Source organism: Moschus berezovskii, chromosome 23 (assembly GCF_049115385.1).
Source record: "Moschus berezovskii isolate FMDL1 chromosome 23, NW_MosBer_1.0, whole genome shotgun sequence".
Lineage (NCBI taxonomy): Eukaryota > Metazoa > Chordata > Mammalia > Artiodactyla > Moschidae > Moschus > Moschus berezovskii.
In genome coordinates, this window is record NC_142482.1 from 44,117,104 (window position 1) to 44,143,713 (window position 26,610).

At 41.6% G+C, this 26,610-nt stretch overlaps 1 protein-coding gene and 1 long non-coding RNA gene across 3 annotated transcripts in view; one reads left to right on the top strand and one right to left on the bottom strand.

The window, feature by feature from the left end:
- The window catches only part of RIPOR2 (RHO family interacting cell polarization regulator 2), a 214,531-nt gene that overhangs the window by 72,311 nt on the left and 115,610 nt on the right, over positions 1-26,610 (top strand). The window lies entirely within an intron of this gene.
- Positions 21,417-25,139, bottom strand: LOC129543069 (uncharacterized). Its single transcript, XR_008683228.2, has 2 exons — positions 24,686-25,139; positions 21,417-24,388 (listed from the first exon to the last, which is right to left on the bottom strand). It is a non-coding gene; the product is annotated as an uncharacterized LOC129543069 (long non-coding RNA).

Here is a 26,610-nt window from a genome sequence, read left to right on the forward strand (position 1 = left end):
TCCTACCATGTGCCAGATACTCTGCCCTTTAATCCTCCTTGAGAGGTAATGCCATAATCACATACTGAATTAGATACAAAATCTTTGCATCCCAAATCCAGAGGGAGCCAGGTATAGTGCAGTGACTTCATCGAGCTGGTTACTTAAACTTATCTTTCCTGGGCTGTGGGATGTGGACTCACCCAACAGTGTTGTACCCTGCATCATGCCTAGTTCTCCATCCTCCTTCCCATTAGACAGAAATAAACACAGGGATGAGTCTCCCGTGTAACATGACTTCATCGTACATAATTGTCAGAATGAAAACCTCCCAGTTGCATATTTGCACAATGCCAGTGATTACGGTGATTAAATCAATCAAGCCCAATTTCATAATCATCAAATGTATAATTTCCCAACTCGACAGGGTCCCAGCACATGGCATCCCAGCTGTCTGATGCAGGAATCAAAAACACAATATTAAACAAAACATTTGGGGCTAGAGTTAGGTAATTTGGTAAACTTAATGCCATATTAATAAGGGTAATAAGACAATAAAACTCCATGCAGATTTTATATAATGATAATGAAATATCTGGTTTGTGATTTCCCCACTGGTGACTTACTTCCGTAGTTCAAGTGTGAAAAACACTCCCACTCCCCCAAGAAATGGCCCCATTGAGTGCTTTATTCCCAGAAAGAATCATTCAGTCAATCATATGTATACTTTAATTATATTATTACTGTTACCATTATATAAGGAGATTTGTAGATGCCTTAGCGTAGTATTTAACTTATATGCAGAGTACATCATGAGGAACGCTGGGCTGGAAGAAGCACAAGCTGGAATCAAGATTGCCGGGAGAAATATCAATAACCTCAGATATGCAGATGACACTACCCTTATGGCAGAAAGTGAAGAGGAACTCAAAAGCCTCTTGATGAAAGTGAAAGAGGAGAGTGAAAAGGTTGGCTTGAAGCTCAACATTCAGAAAACAAAGATCATGGCATCTGGTCCCATCACTTCATGGGAAATAGATGGAAAAACAGTGGAAACAGTGTCAGACTTTGTTTTTTTGGGCTCCAAAATCACTGCAGATGCTGACTGCAGCTATGAAATTAAAAGACGCTTGCTCCTTGGAAGGAAAGTTATGACCAACCTTGATAGTATATTAAAAAGCAGAGACATTACTTTGCCAACCAAGGTCCGTCTAGTCAAGGCAATGGTTTTTCCCGTGGTCATGTATGGATGTGAGAGTTGGACTGTGAAGAAGGCTGACCGCCGAAGAATCGATGCTTTTGAACTGTGGTGTTGGAGAAGACTCTTGAGAGTCCCTTATACTGCAAGGAGATCCAACCAGTCCATTCTAGAGGAGATCAATCCTGGATGTTCATTGGAGGGACTGATGCTAAAGCTGAAACTGCAATACTTTGGCCACCTCATGCGACGAGTTGACTCACTGGAAAAGACTCTGATGCTGGGAAAGGTTGGGGGCGGGAGGAGAAGGGGACGACGGAGAATGAGATGGCTGGATGGCATCACCGACTCTGTGGACATGAGTTTGAGTGAACTCCGGGAGTTGGTGATGGACAGGGAGGCCTGGCGTGCTGTGATTCATGGGGTCGCGGAGAGTCGGACACGACTGAGCGACTGAACTGAACTGAACTAGCGTGGGTCGTGCAGAAAGCTTGATGGCAATCTGTCCATCTGACTTTTATGTGCTGATTGATGCCTCAGGGGTCCCAGGCAATATCTCTTTAAAGTATGGAGAACTTGAGATGGGAAGCATGACTTCACGGGCTCTATTTCTTCTCCATAGCTAGAGAGAAGAAATTGTACCAGAGCCAAGGGAGGAAAAACAAAGATAATATATTGCTTATTATGCCTTTCACCTAATCCCATTCTGTTTCTCTACATGAGGCAATCATTTTGCTTCTTGCTGCAGTTGATTGTATAAGTTTCTAAGTACTCAGTTTATTCAGTTGTGATAATCAGAGATCCTACAAATTTCTAGAGTTTGAAACTCTTGCAAAACAGAGGAAAATTAATTTATCCAGAATTGTGATGAGTAATTTAAAGGTTACTGATTAGAGTAGGGAAGAGGCATATGGAGGAAGGGGTTTGGGCAGTGGCCATCAAAGTTTAACTTCTAGACCTCTTTAGAAGTTACAGTGGTACTTGCCTTATACTAATTCATTAGTTATATATTTGTTTTGCATATTGTTCTTTATGTTTTATTTTACAATAAAGCAGTCTTGAAAAATCACTGATCTGCATATAATTTGTAAAAGCATTCCCCATCTTAATTGGACTGAATGACCTAAAGATTTCTCCCTCCAAGGTAGGCAGAAAGATGTTCGTGTCCTAACCAGCCTCCTCTGCTGAGGTCTCCATAGTCAACCAAAGAAGGGGTTAAATGTTGGAGGACTAGATATTCCTGCCCCAGTGGAATTTGGAGCTCAAATTCTCTCCCACCTGGTCTCAAACAGAACAAAGGTATTATGAACCATTCTTCCATTTCCAGACCACTGAATCCTAAAACATCAAGCAAATGCAGCTATTGACTTTTCTAATATTGCTCTTGAAGATTAACGGATGTACTTCATTCTCTAAATTGTGAGGGTTTCATAGAACTAATGTGGCCAGAATTGTCACATTTTTATATCCACCCATCGACAAGCTCCTGTTTTAGCTCTAGGTTACCCCTTCTCAAATGCTATTCTTTAAGTAGCCTCAAAACTTAGCACAGTAAACAAACATGAAGTCCCTTTTCTCTTGCCTCTCTCAGGCAATGTATAATACCATGAAAACCAAGTAAAAAGATGGACTATGAAAGAAAAGTATGCTTTCTTGAGATCAACTGCCTCCTTTAACAATTAACGATGTCTCTTGGCATGTTTAATAGATTAATTAATTAGAGATTGCAGAGTCCTTTAAAAACCACAACTCTGAATCTGTTATAAATATTATGACAGACTAGTATATTAAGCATTGCTAAATGATGCTAATGTTCTTCCTTTTAGCATCTTTCAAATAGGTCCCTTAGTTTTTATTCCCACAGCCCCTGCCCTAGATATAGGCCTTATCATCCCTTATAATTAGTGCCCGCCACCTCCAAACTCTCTCCTCACCAAACCACAATTTATGTCACAGAAAGAACAATCCTAAAATAGTTTTTTTATCTGTCTCTCCTGCAAGGCCTTCAGTGGCCACATGGAACCTATAATTATAAGTCCAAAGCAATTTATTTAACCAGCAAAACAGTAGATGGAAAAGAATTCCAGTTGCAAGATATTCTTATTCTCCTTATCTGGTGCTCAGGGTCCTTACCGCACTATGCCATTGCATAGCGTCCTGCCACACCCTTTGAGAACCCTCCCCCTCAAAGGCCAGTTCACATGGGTTCTGGCACCAGACTGCTTGGGCGGGCGTCCAGCCTCTGCTCCTTGTGGGCTGTAAGACCTGGAACAAGGAGATTCACCTCTCCGGACCACACTTTCTTCATTTATAATGGTAGTGTTAGTTGCTCAATTGTGTCCAACTCTTTGCAACCTTATGGACTGTAACCTGCCAGACTCCTCTGTCCATGGAATTCTCCAGGCAAGAAAACTGGAGTGGGGAGCCTTTCCCTTCTCCAGGGATCTTCCCGACCCACGGATTGAACCTGATCTCCTGCATTGCAGGCAGATTCTTTACCATATGAGCCACCAGGGAAGCCCTCTTCATTTATAAAACAAGGCTAATAAAAGCACCCACTTTCCTGGGTTACTCTGTGGATTAAATACATTAACACACAAAGTTCTTAAAATAGCACCCCTGCCGTACAATAAGCACAAAATACTAAATAGGACTTTTGTTACTTAGTGTTGTAACCTCAGGGCCTAGCACACAGATGGGGAAACTGAAGCTTGTAGACTTTAATGATTTGCCCTAGAGCTGCCCAGGAGAAGGCAATGGCACCCCACTCCAGTACTTTTGCCTGGAAAATCCTAGTAGGCTGCAATCCATGGGGTCACTAAGAGTCAGACACGACTGAGCAACTTCACTTTCACTTTTCACTTTCATGCATTGCAGAAGGAAATGGCAACCCACTCCAGTGTTCTTGCCTGGAGAATCCCAGAGGCGGGGGAGCCTGGTGGGCTGACGTCTATGGGGTCGCACAGAGTCGGACACGACTGACGCGACTTAGCAGCAGCAGCAGCAGCAGAGCTGCCCGATGAGTCCAAGCTGGAGTTCCAGTCTACACATTTGGCTTCAGAGCCCACTCTCTTGACAACCACGTTATCCTGTATCCACCTCATCCCCTGGCTTCACAGAGCAGGGACTCCTTAAACCTTGCTCCAATTGCTTACTAAAATATCTTGAACATTCTAACTTTGCACACACAATTCGCCTGGCCTGGAATACTCTCTTCTCCTACACATCTCCCCAGTTTCTTATCAGTTCAAAGTGTTCCACAGTGTTCTTCTTCCTCTGAATTTTCGTGGCTCTTTCACTGCCTGTAAAACTCACTGGCACTGACCACATCCTGTCTTGTTTTGTAACTTGTTTTTTTTATGTGCCTTGTTTCTCCAACAAGACTATAAATCTATTGAGGATGGACTTTGTTTGCCTTACGGTCCTTTGTGTTCCCAGTGGGGACTAGGATGGCGCCTTGCCCAGAGCAGACTCTCCTTAAATGTTTGCTGATTGATAAATGGGCACAAAAGCAGCTAGAAACGGACAAAGCATCCTCTTATTCTCACCACTGCCCCTTTCAGGGCTTCAGCACATCCTGCCCCTCACTCATGACTGTGAAAGGAGGAAGGGCTTGGGAGATGGAGGTTAATAATAGGCATCCTCCATATTCTTCCCTTATGTCTGTCACATCTGATATCTTGGTGCAGAGGGAGTATCTGCAAATGAGCTAAGTGCATCCTTTTCTGGAGGTGCAAGAAACATAGAAAGGCATCTTTTTTTTTCCCCCTCTCTGAATTTGGAACCGTATGAAACTTAGATAGAGAAAATAGGCAGCAGAAAATCAAAATGACACCTGTATTACAGGAAATGCAGACACATTTCCAATGTAGATAAAGACCACGTTGGACGGTGTGGCTTAGATCTCTTGGCCAAGTGATGGGTTAATCTCCATCCGCCCTCCTCCCCAGAACTGGGCAGACTTACCCGCCCGGTCATAAGCAGCACTGGACAACTGCTAGCCTCCCGCATGGGACACTGCCCTAGGACAGTTTAGTGTGTGGAAGAACAGAGGATGCAGGGGCAGCTGGCTCTAAAGAGAAGACAACGAGGATGGTTGGAGCATGCTCAGAGCCGTCTTCCAAATTCACCAATCAGCTCAGTCACTCCTCCTCCACTGAGAAGGCTGAATGAGGGCAGGATGAGGACAGGGGCATTTCTCTACTGTGTGTCCCTCTATGTGGAAATACAGAATCAAGGGAAGAGAGGCTCCCCTGTGATAGCCTCCATCCGTCTTCACGCATCAGGCTTAACCTTTACTTCCTTGGTCAGCCAGAAGTGAGGCCACCCTCTCAGGAAGAATAGTCAGCAGTCCATTAGAGCAATCCATCCTACTCTCAAAGGACCAATCCCCCATTCAGTTCAGTTCAGTTGCTCAGTCGTGTCCGACTCTTTGCGACCCCATGGACTGCAGCATGCCAGGCTTCCCTGTCTATCACCAACTCCCAGAGCCTCCTCAAACTCATGTCCATCGCATCAGTGAGGCCATCCAACCATCTCATCCTCTGTCATCCCCTTCTCCTCCCACCTTCAATCTTTCCCAGCATCAGGGTCTTTTCTAATGAGTCAGTTCTTCGCATGAGATGGCCAGAGTATTGGAGTTTCAGCTTCAGCATCAGTCCTTCCAATGAATATTAAGCACTGATTTCCTTTAGAATGGATTGGTTAGATCTCCTTGCAGTCCAAAGGACTCTCAAGAGTCTTCTCCAACACCACAGTTCAAAAGCATCAATTCTTCGTTGCTTTGCTTTCTTTATAATCCAACTCTCACATCCATATGTGACTACTGGAAAAACCATAGCTTTGACTAGATGGACCTTTGTTGGTAAAGTAATGTCTCTGCTTTTTAATACGCTGTCTAGGTTGGTCATAGCTTTTCTTCCAAGGAGCAAGTGTCTTTTAATTTCATGGCTGCAGTCACCACCTGCAGTGATTTTGGAGGCCCCAGAAATAAAGTCTGTCACTGTTTCCATTGTTTCCACATCTATTTGCCATGAAGTGATGGGACCAGATGCCATGATCTTAGTTTTCTGAATGCTGAGTTAATCCCCCATTACCAACTGCTTTTCCTGAGTGGATACTCCTAGGACCTGTCATGGGCCTATATTTTGTTCTGAGAACATTCTGGAATGAATCAGAATAATGTATTAGTTAAATTATTACCATGGCCACCTGTTAAGGGTTGAATTTTGTCCTCCCTTCTGTCTTGGGTATTCCTTTGGAAAAGGTGTATGAATTCACTACATATTCTAATGTATTGTCTATAGATTATAAGATAAAATCAAGCATGTATCTGCTGATACTTTTTAAGTTGACCTGTCTTCATACTTAGAAATGTCTCTTAATAGTAGGCTTCCCTGATGGCTCAGATGGTAAAGACTCTCCTGCAATGCAGGATCCCTGAGTCAGGAAGATCCCCTGGAGAAGGAAATGGCAACCCACTCCAGTAATCTTGCCTGGAGAATTCCATGGACAGAGGAGCCTGGCAGGCTACAGTCCATGGGGTTGCAAAGACTCAGGCATGACTGAACAACTATCCCTCACTTTGTCTTCCCCAAAAGATTGAAGTCCTAACACAGTACCTCAGATGGTGACCATATTTGGAAATGGGGTTATTAGAAGTGTGATTAGTTAAAATGAGGTTATACGGGAGTGGGGTGGGCCTGTAATTCATACCCTTTTAGAAGATACAGAGACACAGGGAAAGAGTGCCATGTGACGACAGAGGCAGAGATTGAAATTATGTGTCTGCAAGCCAGGGAGCGCCCAGGACTGATGGGAATCCCCAGAAACGGAGGAAGCGTGGAACAGGCTCCCCTCAAAGTCCTGCTGACACCTTGCAGATTTCTAGCCTCCAGAACCAGCAGAGAATCCATTTCTGTGGTTTTAGTATTTTGCTACAGCAGCCCCAGTAAATTAGCATACCTCCCTGTATCCCCAACTGAAACTCTCTCTTATCCCAAACTCTATGCAGACACATTCTTAATGTAATTCATCAACATCAAAGAAATAAGGCTTCATTAAGGCATGGATTGAATTTCTTAGGAATAAGAATTCTCAATAGCTAAATTCTGAGAAATCTTTACTTTCTTCTTTCCAAAGTTTTATTCTTTTTTCCTAGCTATCAAAATAAGGATTCGACGAACTGGGAAATAACTAAGAAAAAGAGATTTATTTTGTTTTACTTTATCTTATGCTTATAAAAGTTGCTTATTTTGGCTTTCAGAAAGAATTTTACTTCCATTTTACATTCAAGTAGCCTTTTTTCTGTGCAAAAAAATCAAATGGATTTTATATTATATTAATTTTAAGCTTTGTCAGCATCCATCCATCCTTAGACCATTTTCAATTAAGGTATATGTGCAAATTCTGTTTTGCTCACTTTAACAACCACTCCAGTACTCTTGCCTAGAAAATATCATGGACAGAGGAGCCTGGTGGGCTGCAGTCCATGGGGTCGCTACTAGTCAGACATGACTGAGCAACTTCACTTTCACTTTTCACTTTCACACATTGGAGAAGGAAATGGCAACCCACTCCAGTGTTCTTGCCTGGAGAATCCCAGGGATGGCGGAGCCTGGTCGGCTGCCGTCTATGGGGTCGCACAGAGTCGGACACGACTGAAGCGATTTAGCAGCAGCAGCAGTATGTCCATTCATGTAACTACCAGACCACAGTTATTATTTAGGGTTCTATTTCACTGTAGAACCTGGTTTATTTATCCCTCATCTGCTTCTTGGGCATTGAGATATTTTTCCATTTTTGCCTATAGTAAATAACATATCTCTGTATGTACTTTTTCTACTCCTAGAGTATTTCCTTAAGTTTTTTTCCCAAAAGATCTCACTGGGTGAAACCATTAACAGTGTTACTTGTTACCAAGATACTTTCACCAAAGACTGATACAGTTGACAATACTGCCAGCAATGTCTTCTGAAGGAATTAAGCATTTTAAAGTTTCATTTGGCAAATGTGTAATACTAAACATAATGTGCTTCTTCATAAACCTTGACAAGATTTTTAAGTTGGCATTATAATCAAATAACTCTTGGAGCTAAACTACATTTATTTCCTACCCCAGCACAAGAGTAACTTCTCCCACGTATCTAACCCATAACATCCTTAAGGAAATTATTAGCTATTTTTAAGGAGCTTCACTTTACTTTTATGCTGAAATTCAGTGTTGCTTAGTTCTGCTCTCATAGACTCCAAAACAGTAGGATTTGAGAGGAGACTGGCTGTTTTCACAGGGAGGAAAAGATAAAGGAATGACTTGATCTTATGTCAGAAAGGATCCCCAGCTAAATCCAACTCAACTGAAATGTTTGGGTCATAGGCTGTTTCTAATGAGCTACTGCTTTTTCTGTTAAAAAGAGGAGAATTGTGGATTTGATGTTCTTTCTTTCTGTCTTTCGGTAATTTGGGGAAAGAAAGTATAAGGAATAAAACTATGCATGCCAAGACAATTCAGATGGGGAATTTTTCAACAAATGGTGCTGAATACCCACATGCAAAAGAAAGAAGTTGGACTTTTTCCTTACACAATATGCAAAAGCGAACTCAATTTGCCTGAATTACCTTAGCTTAAATGTAAGAGCTAAAACTACAGATTTCCCAGCAGAAATCGTAGAACGAATTTTAATGATATTAAAGGATTTAAATCCTTTAATGACTAAAGGATTAGGCAATGGTTTCTTATAAAGCACAGGTAAACAAACAAATGAAAAAATTTAATTACATCAAAATATAAAATTTTCTGTATCAAAGGACACCATCAAGAAAACGGACACCCACAGAATAGGAGAAAATACTTGCAAATCACACATCTCATAAGGGGCTTGTGTCTAGAATATGTAAAGAATGCTTACAAAGATAAATAACCCAGTTTTTAAAATAGGCCAAGAATTTGTCTAGACATTCACCTAAAGAATATCTACAAATAGCCAATGAAAAATTGCCCAACATTATTAGTTGTTAGGGAAATGCAAACCAAAACTACAGTGAGATACCCCTTTACACCCACTGGGATGTGAAGACAGACAATAGCAAGTATTAAAGAAGATGCAAAGACACTGAAACTGTCACACTTTGCAGGTGGGAATATAAAATGATGTGGTAGCTTTGGAAAACACAGTTCCACACAAAAAGGTGTAGAGTCAGTGTTCATGGCTGCAATCTTCTTAATAGCCAAAAGGTAGAATAAACTCAAATGCCTACTAACTAATGAATGTGTAAACTAAACATGGTATATTCATACAATGGAATGTCATTCAAGCATTAAAGGGAATGAAGTACTGTTACATGTTTTAACAAGAATGGACCATGAAGATGTTACACTAAGTGAAAGAAGCAAACCACAGAAGACTGCACATTATATGATGGCATTTATGTGAGATGTCCAGAATAGAAAAATCCCACCATTTCTACAGAAAGTAGCTAAATGGTTGTCTGGGGCTGGGTGAAGTGCAAAAGCTTGAATAGGGAGTGACTACTTACTGGTACAGGGTTTCTTTTTGAGATATTGAATGTGTTCTAAAATTAGGTTGTGGTAATTGTTGCACCACTCTGCATATACCCAAAACCATTCAACCTAATACTCTAAATGGGTACATTTTATGGTACACAAAACAAATCTCAATAAAGCTGCAAATTTTGTTTTTAATTTGCCTAATCCCACCACTAGATATAATGTACTTAACATTTGCCACATCTGTAAACTTTGCAGATCTCCCTCAGTAAGGGTTTAGTGAGTGGTGAAGGAGGATGTCAGATTGTGATTAGACTCTAGACAAGTTATCTTTTCTCCTCTGCATATTAAGCCATGTTGTTATTTGTTGTTTAGTTGCTAAGTCATGTCTGACTCTTTTGCAATCCCATGGACTGTAGCCCTCCAGGCTCCTCTGACCATGAAATTTCCCAGGCAAGAATACTGGAGTGGGTTGCCATTTCCTTCACCAGGGGATCTTCTCAATCCAGGGATCAAACCTGTGTCTCCTGTATTGGCAGGCAGATTCTTTACCACTGAGCCACCAGGGAAGTGTGGTCTGTTTATTATCTGCATTTGAACCAAAGCTGTAGATGGTAATATAGGAGAATTACTAGGTTAAGTCAAGGGCCAGATTGTAATCACTGAATCCCCTTCTTTTCACTGCTTGTTCAGTCGAACTCCTTGAGAGGAAACATCTGAATCTACCTGTTTGTTTCTCTTCATCTCATTTCTACTGCTCTACAAGCAACATCGTTTCTCACCTAGACTGTTGCAAGAACCCCTTAAACAGTTGACTCTGCCCGCACTCTTGCCCTCCTTGACATCCATCCTCTACCCAGCAGCTAACCTTTCTCCTGCTTAAAACCCTTCTCTGTCTCCTCTGATATTTAACTGCAGTTACATTTCCGTAAAGGGACTCACAAGATGATGTCCTTCTGTTGACCCTTCCAACCCCAGGACCTTTCACCTCCCTCCCACCATACCCCACCCTCTGTCCCAACCACACATCATTTCTTTCTGTTTCTAGTACATAACATTCTCTATTGCTCTCTTTTCTAGGACTTTATACTGTGGCTCTCTCCAGCTAAACTATTTCTACCCCACCTCCCTCTCCCCACTCGCAGTTCCCATCAGGAGTCTCTGTTCAGTCTGCTCTTCATTCTTTAGGAATCATTTGGATGTCTCTTTCTCTGAAAGTCTTTCCTGACTCTCATGGCCTTTACTAAGAGCTCTCACAGAACCCTGTACTTCCCCACGATAAATAACATTTATTGCATTAAATGGAAATTGACTATTGACTTACCCCAATCCCCTACTTACCAGCTAAGAGACTTTAGGCAAGCTACTCAACTTCTTCATGTTTTCATATGAAAACTGAAGACTAAAAAAAAGTACCTACCTTATTGCCTTGTTATAAGGATTAGATGAGATATTTCTAAATCAGTAAGAACATTGCCTGGCACATAATAAATCTAGACTTTAAACCTCAAAAGAGATGTTTAAAATCTTACTTACTGTTGTATTGCATATAAATATCATTGAATGAACAAGTACAGCAATCAATTCACCAAGTAAATATACAGAAAACTCAAAGCTAGTTCAGATTTTCAAGATCCAGGAGCGATAGCAGATACTAAATAAAACAAGTTTCCAGGGAAAGCAAGAGAAGACAGAAGCAAGAACAAAGGTAGCAGTTAAATCACTGGAGAAAGGTTACTCAATGAATAAAACTTGGGGGGCTGGTTAACCATTTGGAAGAAGCTGAATTGAGAATTTACCACAGCATATAAGTAATTCTGCACGTAACTATGAATGGAAAATGAAAATCTTAAAACAACCATGTGTAAACAAAATTCATTATTTGTCTGATTGTGGGGTATGATAGATCTCTATAAGCATGACATAGAAAGTAATACTTCTTTTTTTAAAAATTATTTATTTTTAATTGAAGGATAATTGCTTCCCAAAATTGTGTTGGTTTCTGCCACACATCAAAATGAATCAGGCATATGTATACATATGTCCCCTTCCTCTTGAACCTCCCTCCTATCTTCCACACCCCTCTAGGTTGTCACAGAGCACCAGGTTTGAGCTCCCTGCATCACATATCAAATTCCCATTGGCTATCTGTTTTACATATGGTAATGTATATGTTTCCATGCTAATATTAAAGTAATATTTCTCATTAAATATTTAACATGGGAAGATGTTCTCTATAAGCTTAGAGCTCTGTAGATGAGTTGTTAGGAGCCTCCGTCCAAATCCCAATTCTATTGGTTACTGTGATGTAAATTTGGATAGTATACTTAGTTCTTAGAACCTGGGTCACCTCATCTAGAAAATGGAGATTATCATCATAATAGCAACTATACAATGTGTTATGAGAATTCAATGAGATAAGATTCATATATCAAAAATGACATAGAGTGATGCCTAACAGAGCCTATTTTTTCTTCTAGTTTTACATATATATATTTAATTGGAGAATGAGATGGCTGGATGGCATCACCGACTTGATGGACATGAGTTTGAGTGAACTCCGGGAGTTGGTGACGGACAGGGAGGCCTGGCGTGCTGTGATTCATGGGGTCGCGGAGAGCCGGACACAACTGAGCGACTGAACTGAACTGAACTGATTTAATTGAAGTATAGTTGACTTACAATACTATATTAATTTCAGGTGTAGAACATAGTGATTCAATATTTTTATAGTTCATATTCCATTTAAAGTTATAAAATATTGGCTATATTCCCTGTGCTGTACAACATATCCTTGTAGTGACTGAACGTACTTTAATAAAATAGACATCTAAAATTATATCAGTTGGTTACTTCTCAGAGATGGGGTTATAGGTATTTCATTTTTCTTCCTTTCAGCTGTACTTTCCCATTTTTCTACAATGAGCATGTACTGCTTTTAAAATAAGAAAAATATTTTTTTAACTTTCAAAAATTATTATAAAATCTCATTGTAGGAGACTATTTGCAATCATTCAAGAAATACTCATCATCTATTGTAAGAGGGAAAAGATTTATAAAATAGTATTTACAGAATAATTTACATTGTGTGAAAAATACTTATTTAATGTATCCGTTCTGTTCCGTCGCTCAGTCGTGTCTGACTCTTTGCGACCCCGTGGACTGTAGGCTACCAGGGCTTCTCTGTCCATGGGATTCTCCAGGCAAGAATACTGGAGTGGGTTACCATTTCCTTCTCCAGGGGATCTTCCCGACCCAGGGATCAAACCCGGGTCTCCCGCATTGGAGGCGGACGCTTTAACCTCTGAGCCACCAGGGAAGCCCTATTTAATGTATAGATGGTCTGTATTTTCTCTGAAATAAGAAATAAGATACAAAGAATGACTTAAACTTTGAAATAGCTGTGGGGAATGAAAAGGGGGTGATTAGAGATAAATCTTTTTATTATTTTGTTAGTTTTTAAATTGGCATATAATTGCTTTACAATGTGTTAGTTTCTGCTGTACCACATGAATCAGCTATGTGTATAAGTTTATCTCCTCCCTTTTGAGTAGAGATATATCTTTTAAAAATGTGTGAGCTGAGATGAAGGGCTTACTGTATTAAAAATTTACAATAATAGTATGAACTGTTTTGGCCCTTAGTGCTCAGAAGTGCAGGTCAGGAAATAGAGACAGACTAGCCTAAGGTTGATGAGAGGTGACAAAGGAAAATATCATGCATAGGAGAAGGTCTAGAAGGTCATGCACCAAAATACCAACTGTGGTTATTTCCAGTTCTTGGGATTATGGTTGTTTCCAGCTCTTGGGATTATGGTTGTATTTTAAATTTCCATCTTTAAATTTCCATCTCACTTGTCTTTCTCTCTCTCTCTCTCTTTAGTCACTAAGTTGTGTCCGACTCTTATGACCCCATGGACTGTAGCCCACCAGGCTCCTCTGTCCATAGGATTTTCCAGGCAAGAATACTGGAGTGGGTTGCCATTTTCTTCTCCCTGGGATCTTCCTGACCCAGGGATCAAACCCAGGTCTTCTGCACTTCAAGCAGATTTTTTACCCTCTAAGCTACTGATTAATTTTTGAAAAAAAAAAACAAACCATGAAATTATTAAATTGTGCAAGTTAAAGTAAACCCTCTCTGCAGAACTTGTCGTCCAGAGGAAATCGCTTGTTAACATCTTGGCCACCATCTTTTTCTCTAAGTGCACATACACACACGTGGCAGATTGTCACCTATAACCTGCTCTCCAAATCAGAATATACACGGGCACAACTCCTAGTTGTTTGGGGTTTTTTTTAGCTATTTACTTAAGTCCACATATGCCACATTAGGAGGAAACCCCTTAATTTCTGGCCAGCCACCAAACTGTCTAAAAATCTCAGGGACTTTCTCCTTCCAAAGGGCATAAATTTTGCTATCAATGCCAGGAATTGTGGGAATTGGAAGATGTCATCAATCCGATTTATACTGTTCATTTTGTTGCCATGAGATGTCACTGCTGAAGACAGGGCCTGCACAGTTGAATAGATGACAACTCTCACCTGATCACCTGGTAAGGGGTCCTTGATCACCCCAGTACTCAACCCACCCTGCTGGGCTGTCTCAGCTTGTTTTCCATTGCCCAGTCAACACCCTGCCAAGGATAACAATTGTGCCAGGGTGTTTAGGTCTGAAGACACTGATAGAGATAGAAAATATTATTGAAAAAGAAAGAGCCACATGCTGAGTTCAAACCAACCCCACTCTCTGTATTCTGGTGCTTGTGTTGGATTCAGGTCACCACCCTCTCTTCAAGGTAATTTTATTCCGGGTGGCAGGGGGTGTCTCAATGTGCTTCCCCACTAATTCTAATACCCAGCCTATTTTCCCCTGCTGTGACACCACATCAAGTATAGGGTTACTAAGCATTTACATATGTGTACATCTTCTTTCCCAGATCAAAAAAAGCTCTCACAAAGCACACCTCCAACATTACATTTCTCTGTCCAGTGTCATGCTAGAGCCAACTCATGCCTGCCAACAAAAGTCAGTTGTTAAGTTTTCAGAAATGTTGTGAGCTGATTGATACAAACAGCTGTTACATAAAGTTAAGTTACATAAATGTACAATTGACAACAAGCTTAACAATTACCTAGAACTTTTCACTTCCCAGTTACCCTCATTTAACTAATGAATACCTATACACTTGAGGTTTTGGCATCTATTGTACCTGTAGGATGAAAACACACTATCATGGTGTGCTACTGTGTGTCACTTCCCAGCTTTGTGTTCAGTGATGCCATCCATGTTGGTCACTTGAAATCAGTCACAGTAGGAGTATTTCCACTATGAAAATCAACAAATACTGCCAATCAGCTCCCCCTCACCCCGCCCAGAAGCTAGTTCTTTAACCTTTACCAGTATGTCACTGATAGTCTGTGTTCCCAGCAGCTAGAATGGCAGGGTGCCCAATGAATCTTGGGTGGATGGATAGATGGACAGATGAATGGATGGATGATGGGAAAGAATAATGGACAAGAGGCAAGTTTCAGAGCCTTGGAGACAGAAATAACACCCGCGAGAGGATGTTAGCTAGGCGGGGCATTTACTTTTCTGCTCTTTTCCTTGCAGCCTGCCCAGCCAGCAACCTCGGTCGTACTATTTCCTTCTTTGTTGGTTTCTCATGTTATGTTCTTTCATATTGTGCAAAAGAGTGCAATATAGCACAGAAAATGTAGTCATCCTATTTCTGAATTCAATGTTGCTTCACCACATTTCAAAAGAGGCGTACATTTTTCATTCTAGCTCATTCCACTGGAGACAGTGGTGTGGCAATGCACACTGCAGAATGCAGGAAACTCCCCATTTACCACTCACTACATATTTACCACTAGATCCAGCGGAAGGTAAGCAAGGGTGGAGTCCTTTGTGGCAAGGTTATTTTTACCACAAGTTCCGTTCACATGTGCCATCTATCCCAGTGAGTACAAAGAAAAGGGAACTAAATATTACTACTGAAGCAGAGTAGTCTGTGTGTTCGGTAGGGGCCAGTGAAAATCTTATCCAGAAAATACAAGAAGGAAGGAAGGAAGGAAGGTCTGAACTTTTTCTCACCAAAATTTCATAACATTCCCAAGAAATTACCCTTATACCAGTTTTTAATATTTCTACTAAACAGTCTTTTATATAGTTTTATTTTATGGTTTAAAAAGAAGAGAGGAATGAAGAAAAAGGACTACAGGGGCAGAAGCCTGAGGCTAAGTGGTGGAGGAATATTTATTATAAACACCTTGCTCTGGAATCCCTTATTAAACACCATGAAGGGGATTCTTTTATGGAAGTCTTACCTTTGTCAATAAAATCTGAAGATGTCTCCTCCAGTGGTTGACAGATAACATTGTGTAAGACATCTATTTAACTGTAAAATGCATGGAGTAGCTAATTAATTTACACGAGAAAAATCAGTCCCAGGGCACAGGGTCTGCAGTACCTGGAAGGCAACACAGGTTCTTCCAAACGTTCAAAAACAGATCAGGTCTCGTGTGCTTCCACCCTGTATTGGGAAGCGGGGTAAAGTTCGCTCATGGGCAGAGGTTTGTTCCCGGCCATCTGAACACTACATGACCACCTGCTGCTCTCCCAGGGGTCCTCCCACATGTTGGTAGGAACCTTCTAAAATCTCTGATCTTTAGAGAACTTCAGGGAATCCTTCACTCATTCATTTAGAAAATGTCTGTGGAACATTGGTTCCTGCTAGGCTTGAAATGAAGATGCCAAGGTCTTATTGACCTTTGCCCTCTGGGGATCTCCCAGTCTAGCAGAACAGACTAAATTAAAAATGAATATGTGACCTCGATCCTGCAGCTTCTATGCTTGTTGTGTAGAGTTGTATGCTTGTCCTACATACTATGACACAGCGGAGGTTAGCAAGCAAATGAAAGATTTCTGAGAAATCAGCCCCAATGCGACAAACTTTATTCACCCAACTCTGTCCCCTTTGCCTGTGAGATATCTCAGTGGGGCTTTTCTTTTTTTTTTTTTTTACTTGAATATGTTTTCATGTTTGTGGAACAGTTCAGTCATCCCTTGAAAACTTCTCTGGCACGGCTTCCCCAGTCTTGACTCACCTGTTTTCTGAAAGTGTTTTGACTTGCTCTAGCAACTCTGCCCATCACGTGTGCCCTGCTGCCTAAGGACCTAGGTCCTTTGTCCTAAATCTTCCCATCAATAACTTGAGGGCAGTCAGACTGAACTCTCTTAATTACCTCATTGAAAACTCGGAAGAACAAGTGACAGACACTCCTCAATTCCTTAGGAGAAACATGCCTTCACTGGCATTAGCATTATCATCATAAAGAAAACCACGAGATCCTAGGGAGGTGCAAAAGCTAAAACAGGGCCCAAATTTTCACAAGGGTGAGGAAAGGATTGTGGGCGAGGAGGGAGGAACGAAGAAAAGAGAAAGAATCTTCCTTTTAAACACATGTTATCTCTCCCCTCACAGGGTTACCTGGTCCAAACAGGAGCTTAACAGAATTAGTATGATCAGATAATATCTGTAATCAATATTCATACTTTTGCAAAAAAACTTTTATTAGAGACAGTCCAGTGAAAGAAACACTAGCAGGTGCTATTCCAGGAGCAGCTGGTGCTTGGCTCAGCACCCTGTTCCACAGGAACATCAGGGACAAGTATAGGATTCTGAACATAACAACCGAGCCCCGTGTATGAACCAGGCAGCTGGTTGCATGTGCAGGTTTTGCCACCAGGTCACATCTAGGTCAAGAAGTAGAACTTCCCCCTCCACTCCCTCTACCCCACCACATGCAGTCCTTGACACCTCTTTTTTTTTTTTTTTTTACTTTGTTAAAACGATGAAATTTTATGAGAAATTATTTCACCTATTGGCTGAGATTTTAACATTTTCCCAGTGGCTACCCTTCCGTGGGGTGGATTGGTGCTGCAACCCCCTGCCCCCACCGAGGGCAAAGGCAACTGTCCTCCTCAACTCTCGCTAACCTCTGGGGGCCTTTCTTCCACCTCAGGGTGGCTCAGGAAGCAGCTGCCTGTCACCCCACCACCACTCCAGGTTTTCATGATATTAGCAGACAGGAAGTTGACATTTATACTGTTTCTGCTACGTGTACATAGGACAAAGCCTACCCGCTCACATCCATTTATTTACCCCTGACCCATTTTCTCCAAATTTGCTTGCTGATTCACTGATGGAATGACTAGAAGGTTGGCCCAACCGAACTACTTCACAAAAGCTGACTGGAAGGTTATCTGAGGAACACTGAGGCCCTTCCCCTATACTGAGGCTGAACTTTTAGGCATTTTGGTTTATAGCTTTTGGGCAGCTCAAGGTAACGGAAGAAGTCTCTCAAACCTGCAGTAGAAAATGACTTTCGGAACCTCCTCACTCATGACAGTTTCATGAGGCTTGTGTTTTGGCTTCTGATTCCTGTTTTTTGAAGGGCTGGCTGCTTTCTGCTCACCTCGCACTAGAAGCTGCAGAGCCTTTTTCTTCTTGCTTTCTTTTTCCTCCTCTGGCCTCATCACGTCCTGGTCTCCTCCTCTGGTCTACGCCCTTGTTTATAAGTCTAGGTTCACTGATTCAGCTCTGTTTGTGGTCTGAGAGAGGATGGGTGGCGTTTTCAACCTGTTATCACACCCAATATAGCACTAGAAAAAGAAAAAAAAAAAGGTCTTATTTTGAAGAGGTAGGTGAGAGGGATTGACACAATCGTGAAGAGATGAAACAAACCACAGATTGTTTTTTAACACCTCTCAGCTGAAGAGAAATCCGAGAGCAGGAACCAGAGGGAGCAGGATGGAGAGGAGAGGAAAGGGGATCTCAGTGCCTCAAAATAAAGGCCCCTTGGTCATAACAAAATTTCTCCATGGGCAACCTGAACTCACCATTAAAGAGGAAATTTTTTTTGAGATGTGCATGCTGATTAATAACTACAAATTCCCGTGTCCAATAATTTGAGAGAGACAGAATTGCCCTGACGAGGAAGCTCAGCTCATCCCCTCACTGCTCCAGCTTATGGCCGTGGTCACGTACTGCATTTAGAGTCACAGTGACTTTTTCTTCTGCTCCTCCTCCCTCTCCTCTCCACTTTCTCTTCTTTTATCTTTTCTCTATCTTTCCTTCCTTCCTCATCTTCCCCCCTCTCATCCTTCCTCTTCCTCTCTCTCTCCATCTTCTCCTTCTCTTTCAGCTAGCTTTTAGTTAGAGGCAAGAGACTAAATCGTAGCCCTGTTTTATCCCCTGAAGTTCAGAGCGGCTCAGTGAACTATAAAGCGCCAGCATTGGATCACCCTCTTTCTCTACCAGCTCAGTGGTATGTTTTGGGCACACTCTTTTCAGGGAGGGAAGCAGCTGGCGCTGCCCCACTTCTTTAGAGGGAAAAGCTTTGAAACCACTGTCAAGTTGATAGACTGGGACCTGGAAAAAGAGTTTGTTGTTGTTATTGTTCAGTCATTTGGTCATGTCCAACTCTTGGCGACCCCACGGCCTGCAGCACGCCAGGCTTCCCAGTCCTTTACCATCTCCCGGAGCTTGCTCAAACTCATGTCCATTGAGTCAGTGATGCCATCCAATCATCTGATCCTCTGTCATCTCCTTCTCCTCCTGCCTTCAGTCTTTCCCAGCATCAGGGTCTTTTCCAGTGAGTCGGCTGTTTGCATCAGATGGCCAAATTTTTGGAGCTTCAGCTTCACCATCGCTCCTTCCAATGTATATTCAGGATTGATTTCCTTTAGGGTTGACTGGTTTGATCTCCTTGCAGTCCAAGGGACTCTCAAGAGTCTTCTCCAATACCACAGTTCAAAAACATTAATTCTTCAATGCTCATACTTCTTTATGGTCCAACTCTCACATCCATACATGACTACTGGAAAAACCATGGCTTTGATTATACGGACCTTTGTCAGCAAAGTGATGTCTCTGCTTTTTAATACACTGTCTAGGTTTTTCATTACTTTTCTTCCAAGGAGCAGGTGTCTTTAAATTTTGTGGCTGCAGTCGCCATCTGCAGTGATTTTGGAGCCCAAGAAAATAAAGTCTGTCACGATTTCCATTGTTTTCCCCATCTATTTGCCATGAAGTGATGGCACCAGATGCCATGATCTTACTTTTTTGAATGTTGAGTTTTAAGCCAGCTTTTTCACTCTCCTCTTTCACTTTCATCAAGAGGCTCTTTAGTTCCTCTTCGATTTCTGCCATTTGGATGGTGTCATCTGCACATCTGAGGTTACTGATATTTCTCCTGGCAGTCCTGATTCCAGCTTGTGATTCATCCAGCCCGGCATTTCGCATGATGCACTCTACATATATGTTAAATAAGCAGGGTGACAGTATACAGCCTTGATGTACTCCTTTCCCAATTTGGAACTAGTCCGTTGTTCCATGTCCAGTTCTGTTGCTTCTTGACCTGCATACAGGTTTCTCAGGAGGCACGTAAGGTGGTCTGGGATTCCCATCTCTTTAAGAATCTTCCATAGTTTGTTGTGATCCACACAGTCAAAGGCTTTAGAATAGTCAATGAAAAAGAGTTAGAAAATGGGAACTTTGTCCCTCCTGCGCAGGACTGCACCCTTATTCAGTAGACAGACTCACTGATTGTCTTTCCTTGTACCAGGCTTTGTTTTCACTGATCCTCTCAATTGTGATTTACACTTCAAAACAAAACACTAAAGGAGGAAGGAGCCTGCTAGGAAACAAAGGAGGAGTAGTGATTTTTTCGTCCATGATCCTCTATTTTCTTCATCCAAATGCTTCAATTCATTTAGGTCTTTCTGGGTGGCTTACAAAGCAGGTCTGAAGCTCATCTAAGGAGAGTCAGGAACCTGGGAATCAGTTTCAGTTTGCCAAGGGCTTGTCCAGGGCCTGCTTCTGCCCTGTAGTGTTCATATAGCACCCAGAGCCAGGTTTCTGAAATTCAAGAGGGCTGACATTTCAAATCAAGGAGTGTTTTGGGTATCCTCCCACAGAACCTTAAAAAAAAAAAAAAAAAGGATACAATCTGGAGGTACTTTCCTCCCCAAAGAAAAATATTCTTCCCTCAGCGTCACGCTTTCCTTTTCTTTCCCTCTCCTTCCTTCAGTGTGGTTTTTGAAAGAACTCTTTCCCAGATTGTTTCCCTGTCTTCTGTATAATCAGAGGTCATGGAGACACATCTATTAAAGGGAAGCCACACTGGGAAGAGTTTTCAAACACATTTGGCCAAAATCAGAATTCAGCAAGTCCCAAATTTCAGCTCCTTATATTTGTTGCTATCCCAGAGGAGAAGAAATTCTGAGGCTAAAAAGAAACCAGTCAGGAGATGATGAATGGGTCACAGCCCACAAAAACAGTGCATGCAAATGAATGGAGCTCCCGGGCCCTCCCTCTGCAGATGCCCAGACGCCATGCGCTCCAGATTCCATAGCTTTCCTGGGTCCTCGACGCCTCCTCTACTCATGGCAGAACTTGAAAACCCAAAGTACATTTCAGAAAACTGTATACCTTCATATATCTAAAAGATGTTATTAGTTTTAAAAGTTACAAATGATGTCATTTATACACAGCCATGTAATTTAGATGATCGTTAACATACCAGACTTTTTATTTTTTTAGCACCAAAAACGTTTTGTATTGGTATATAGCCGATTAGGCTTTTTAAAAAAGAATTTCTAGTTTAAGGTCATTAGTATCTTAGCTCAGTATATAAGTTAGGCAGGTAGGATAAATCAATATTCTAGAAGGACTCTTTCAATTATTATTTATTTATGGCTGTGCTGGGTCTTCGTTGCTGCCCCAGGGCTTTTCTCTAGTTGGCAGTGCACAGGCTTCTCATGGCACTGGCTTCTCTTGTTGCGGAGCACAGGCTTTAGAGCGCGGGCTCAGTTGTTGTGTGCATGGGCTTAGCTGTTCCACCGCATATGGGATCTTCCTGGACCAGAGATCAAACCCATGTCCCCTTCATTGGCAGGTGTCTTATCAACTGCGTCACCACAGAAGTCCCAGAAGTATACTTATCTCATCCATCGAGTCGGTGATGCCATCCAGCCATCTCATTCTCTGTCGTCCCCTTCTCCTGCCCCCAATCCTTCCCAGCATCAGAGTCTTTTCCAGTGAGTCAACTCGTCGCATGAGGTGGCCAAAGTATTGGAGTTTCAGCTTTAGCATCAGTCCTTCCAATGAACACCCAGGATTGATCTCCTTTAGAATGGACTGGTTGGATCTCCTTGCAGTCCAAGGGACTCTCAAGAGTCTGAGGTACAATTGATATACGATGTTATGTTAATTTCAGGTATATAACGTAGTCGACATTTATATACATTGTGAGATGATTACCACTATAATCTAGTTATCATCTGTCACCACTTTAAGTTATTATGATATTACTGAGTGTATTTCCTTTTCTGTATATTACATCCCCATGCCTTATTTATCTTTATAACTGGAAGTGTGTGCTTCTTAATCCCCTTCACCTATTTTGCCCATTCCCCTGACTCCAACTGCCCGCTTCTGGCAATCACTAGTTTGTTCCCTGTATCTATGAGTGTTTCTGTTTTATTTTGTTTGTTCATTTGTTTTGTTCTTTAGATTCCATATAAGTGAAATTTAGATTTCATTTAAGTGAAATCATACAATATTTGCCTTTCTCTGCCTGACTTGTTTCACTTAAGATACTACACCCTCTAGGCTCATCCATGTTCTTGAAAATTACAAGATTTCATTCTTTTTATGGATGAGTAGTATTCCATTGTGTATATAAACCACATTTACTTTATCCATTTGTCCACTGATGGGCATTAAAGTTGTTCCCATATCTCAACTATTATAAATAGCACAGCAATGAACATGCAGTTACATATATGGTTTTTGAGTTAATGTTTTTGTTTTCTTCAGATAATCTCTATCTTCTTGTTGATATTTTCCATTGTGAGACTTTCTTCCCATGTTTAATTTCCTTTGGTTCTTTAAATGCATTTTGTATAGATGATTTAAAGTCCTTGTCCTAGTAAGTCTAATACCTGGGCTTCTTCAGGGACAGTTTCTGGTGATAGGTTTTATTTTGATTTGTGTGGTGGCTCATAATTTCTTATTTCTTTGCATGTCTCAATTTTTTGTTTAAAACTGGACAATTTAGTTAATATTACATGGGAACTCTGGAAATCAGATTCTCCCCCTTCCCTAGGGTATTTTTTTCAAAAAATATTTATGTATTTGGCTGCACCAGGTCTTAGCTGCATATGTGGGTTCTAGTTCCCTAACCAGGGCTTGGACCTGGACTTTCATTAAGAGAGCAGAGTCTTAGCCACCAGAGAAATCCCGTAAGGGTTTTATTGTTGTTTAATGACTTTTCTGAACTAGTTCTGTACAGTCTGTATTCTTTGTTATTTGTAGCCACTGAAATCTCTGCTTAGTTACTTAGAAGTCAGCTAATGTTGGACAGAGAATTTTTTAAATGCTTGAAACCAATTAAGTCTTAGCTTTTGCCAGGTGATTGTGTGTAAGCCGGGATATACTCTCAAACTCTCATCTAGGTACCTTATAACTGTGCCTTAACATTTCCTTCCTGCTTCTTCAGAGCCTCAAGATAAGTCAGGGGTGACTGTTTTTGGCTTTTGGAAGTCTTTTCTTAGCATGTGCATAGCCTGGTCACGTATTCAGCCCTACACATGTTTGGTCTTCTGGATTCCCAGGAATACGTCAGAGCTTTTCAAGTCCCCTATAGCCGTTTATTTCCTCAGCTTTTTTTTCCCTTAAGATTTTGGTTCACCTACTGTTTTCCCACAGTTCTTTCCACCACGTTGGGCTGCTTAATTATTTCCCAGTTGTCTCTGATTGTTTTCAACAAACAGACCCAGGAAAGAGGTTGTTCACTCTGGGCAACTCTGAGTCAAATTAAAGACAGTCTTGTCAATGGAGTCTTCCAGGAACCCAACAGACAGGTCAAATCATGACAATTTTCTGAGAAAGGGGCTTTAAAGAAGCTCGAAGCCCATTCCCTAACCACTCCAATGACTGCCCGTCTGCTGGTTTGCACTGTATTGTAGGCTCTTGGTTTTCAAGGCTACAACAGAGCTGGGGAAGGCAAATCCATCCAGAATTTCATTCAGCCTGTCCTTCAGACTTGCCCAGCATCTGTAGTAAGCAACCTTGAGTGTGGCTCCTACAATTGAGAGATACCCCTAAAACTGGGAAAGGTGAACAGGAAGACTTGGAAGCCTCTGGGAGGAATATCATCCAACGAGGTGGGTATACATACTCTCTTGCAACATGAAAATAGGAATATCGTTAAAACCATGTTTCTTTAGTCCCAGCTCCTTGTCCATGGCATCCTGCAGTTAGGCACATTTTATGTGCATTTTTATAGTCAAAGTTACCCAGTGATAAGATTATTTCTGGCTCTGTGGGTTTTTCACCTTCTTTTTCTTTCTTGATTCCAAACTCTCCTCACAGTTTCAATTCCTCTCTCATACCTTATTCTCCTTTCTGTTTCTAAGACGCCTAATTATTTCAGATTCCTCCCTGCTCTGAAGTTTTTGTACCTGAAAATTAAATATTTAGAAATACCTTCTGGAGGAGTGGGAAATTCTCCAGAAGTGGGTACAGAGAGAAGATTGTGAAGCTCATCCTGTATTGAAATGAAAGCTCACATTGGATGATGACATCTTCCCATCAGTGTGACTTCCTCCTTTAAGCACTTCACACGTGGTCATTTTTTCTAAAACAGCAAATCATGCAGAAATGTTTAGTAAATAGCCAATCATTATAACTTAAATTCTTATACTACAAAATAATATCTTATAACATGTTGATTTTCGCATGTTCAGTACAACACACATTTATGCATTTACTTAAATGTTTCCCACTGTGCCTAAAATACAGTAGATGTTCATTATCAATTTTTCAAATAGATAAATGGATGAATGATTTAATGAATGAAGGAGTAAATGAATGAACACAGAAATGGGCAAGTAGAGTGTCTCAAAGCAAGGGCAAGACCTTGATATTTGCATACCTGGTACAGCACAAGGTAGATACCAATTGCTCAGAGTATAAAAGCTTTGCCATGTTCTGCGTTCTGTTGTTAAACTTAGCCCAGGCTGTCACAAATCAGACTTGATTAGAATAGTTGGCTCACAGGATTCACACTATGAAAGTCAGCTTCATCCTCACTTTCGTTCTCTTCCTCAAATCCAATTATCAGAGCTGTTTGCCTCAGCCACTGAAATGCAAGGTCCTTTGGTTGTTGTTCCAGACTCACCTCTCACTGTTTAGTCAAAGTCACTCTCTATAACCTGCTGCTGCTGCTGCTAAGTCACTTCAATTGTGTCCGACTCCGTGCGACCCCATAGACGGCAGCCCACCAGGCTCCCCCGTCCCTGGGATTCTCCAGGCAAGAACACTGGAGTGGGTTGCCATTTCCTTCTCCAATGCATGTAAGTGAAAAGTGAAAGTGAAGTCGCTCAGTCGTGGCCTTACAGGCTCCTCTGTCCATGGGATTTTCCAGCCAAGAGTACTAGAGTCTACACCTCAGTAAATTGACCAGCCCTGAACACTGAGTTTCCTGAGCCTCAGTCTTTTTTCCCAGGATGGATTTGAAGGGGATCAGAATAGATTGCTCCAAAATATGCCACATTGGCATGAGGATTATTTCCACATACGTGTGTGTTAGGTCACTTCAGTCTTGTTCGACTCTTTGTGACTCTATAGACGGTAGCCCGCCAGGCTCCTCTGTCCATGGAATTCTCCAGGCAAGAATACTGGACTGGGTTGCCGTGCCCTCCTCCAGGGGATCTTCCCAACCCAGGGATGGAACCCAAGTCTCTTATGTCTCCTGCATTGGCAGACGGGTCCTATACCACTAATGCCACCTGTGCTGTGCTGTGCTTAGTCACTCAGTCATGTCCAACTGTTTGAGACCCCATGGACTATAGCCCGCCAGGCTCCTCTGTCCATGGGGATTCTCCTGGCAAGAATACTGGAGTGGGTTGCCATGCCATCCTCCAGGGGATCTTCCCAACTCAGAGATCAAACCCAGGTCTCTTGCATTGTAGGCCGATTCTTTACCATCCGAGCCACCAAGGAAGCACCAACACCACCTAGGAAACCCTAAAAAAGTTATTTTTAGCTGAAGGCAATTCAGAAATAGCAGACACAGAAAGCAGAGTTTTCTCCCATTCTGCCTAAAAACAGGGCATAAATTTCCCTTTGTAAAGGTGGTTCCCTCTTCTATAGCAGGAAAAGGAAAATGACTCTTCATTAACTGAAGGTCACTTTTATCATCAGAGATGAGATGAGCCCACATAGCATATCTTAGTAAGCAATCCACGGGTAAAGAATCTGTCTGCAATGCAGGAGACACAGGAGATGCCAGTTCGATCTCTGGGTAGGAAAGATCCCCTGGAGGAGGAAATAGCAACCCACTCTAGTGTTCTTGCCTGAGAAATCCTATAGACAGAGGAGCCTGGTGGACTATAGTCCAAAGGGTTGTAAAGAGTTGGACACAACTGAGCAACTAAGCTTGCACACACACATATCTATCATACATTTCCTAGTCTCTTTCTCACAGTTCACCTCCCCTAGGAGCTCCAACCTCCTTGCCTTCCTTTGTCTGGACTTCTTTCTTCTAGTTGCTTCTCCACAACTTATCACTCTTTGTTAAAATAGTATATAGACCCCAAATCTAACCACTTCTTTGGGATTTTAAGTTTTTTCTTATGAATTCCCCAGGCATTATACAAATATTAATAAAATCTGTATGCCTCTTCTCCTGTTAATCTGTTTTTGTCAGTTTAGCTGTTATATATTTTTTCATTTTGCCATTTTTGTCATTTATATAAGTAGATTCATATTTATATTTTTATGAGGCTTTCTTAGTCAACGTGACGTTTTTGAAATGGATTCGTGTGGCTGCATGCATCTGTAGGCCATTCATTTTCC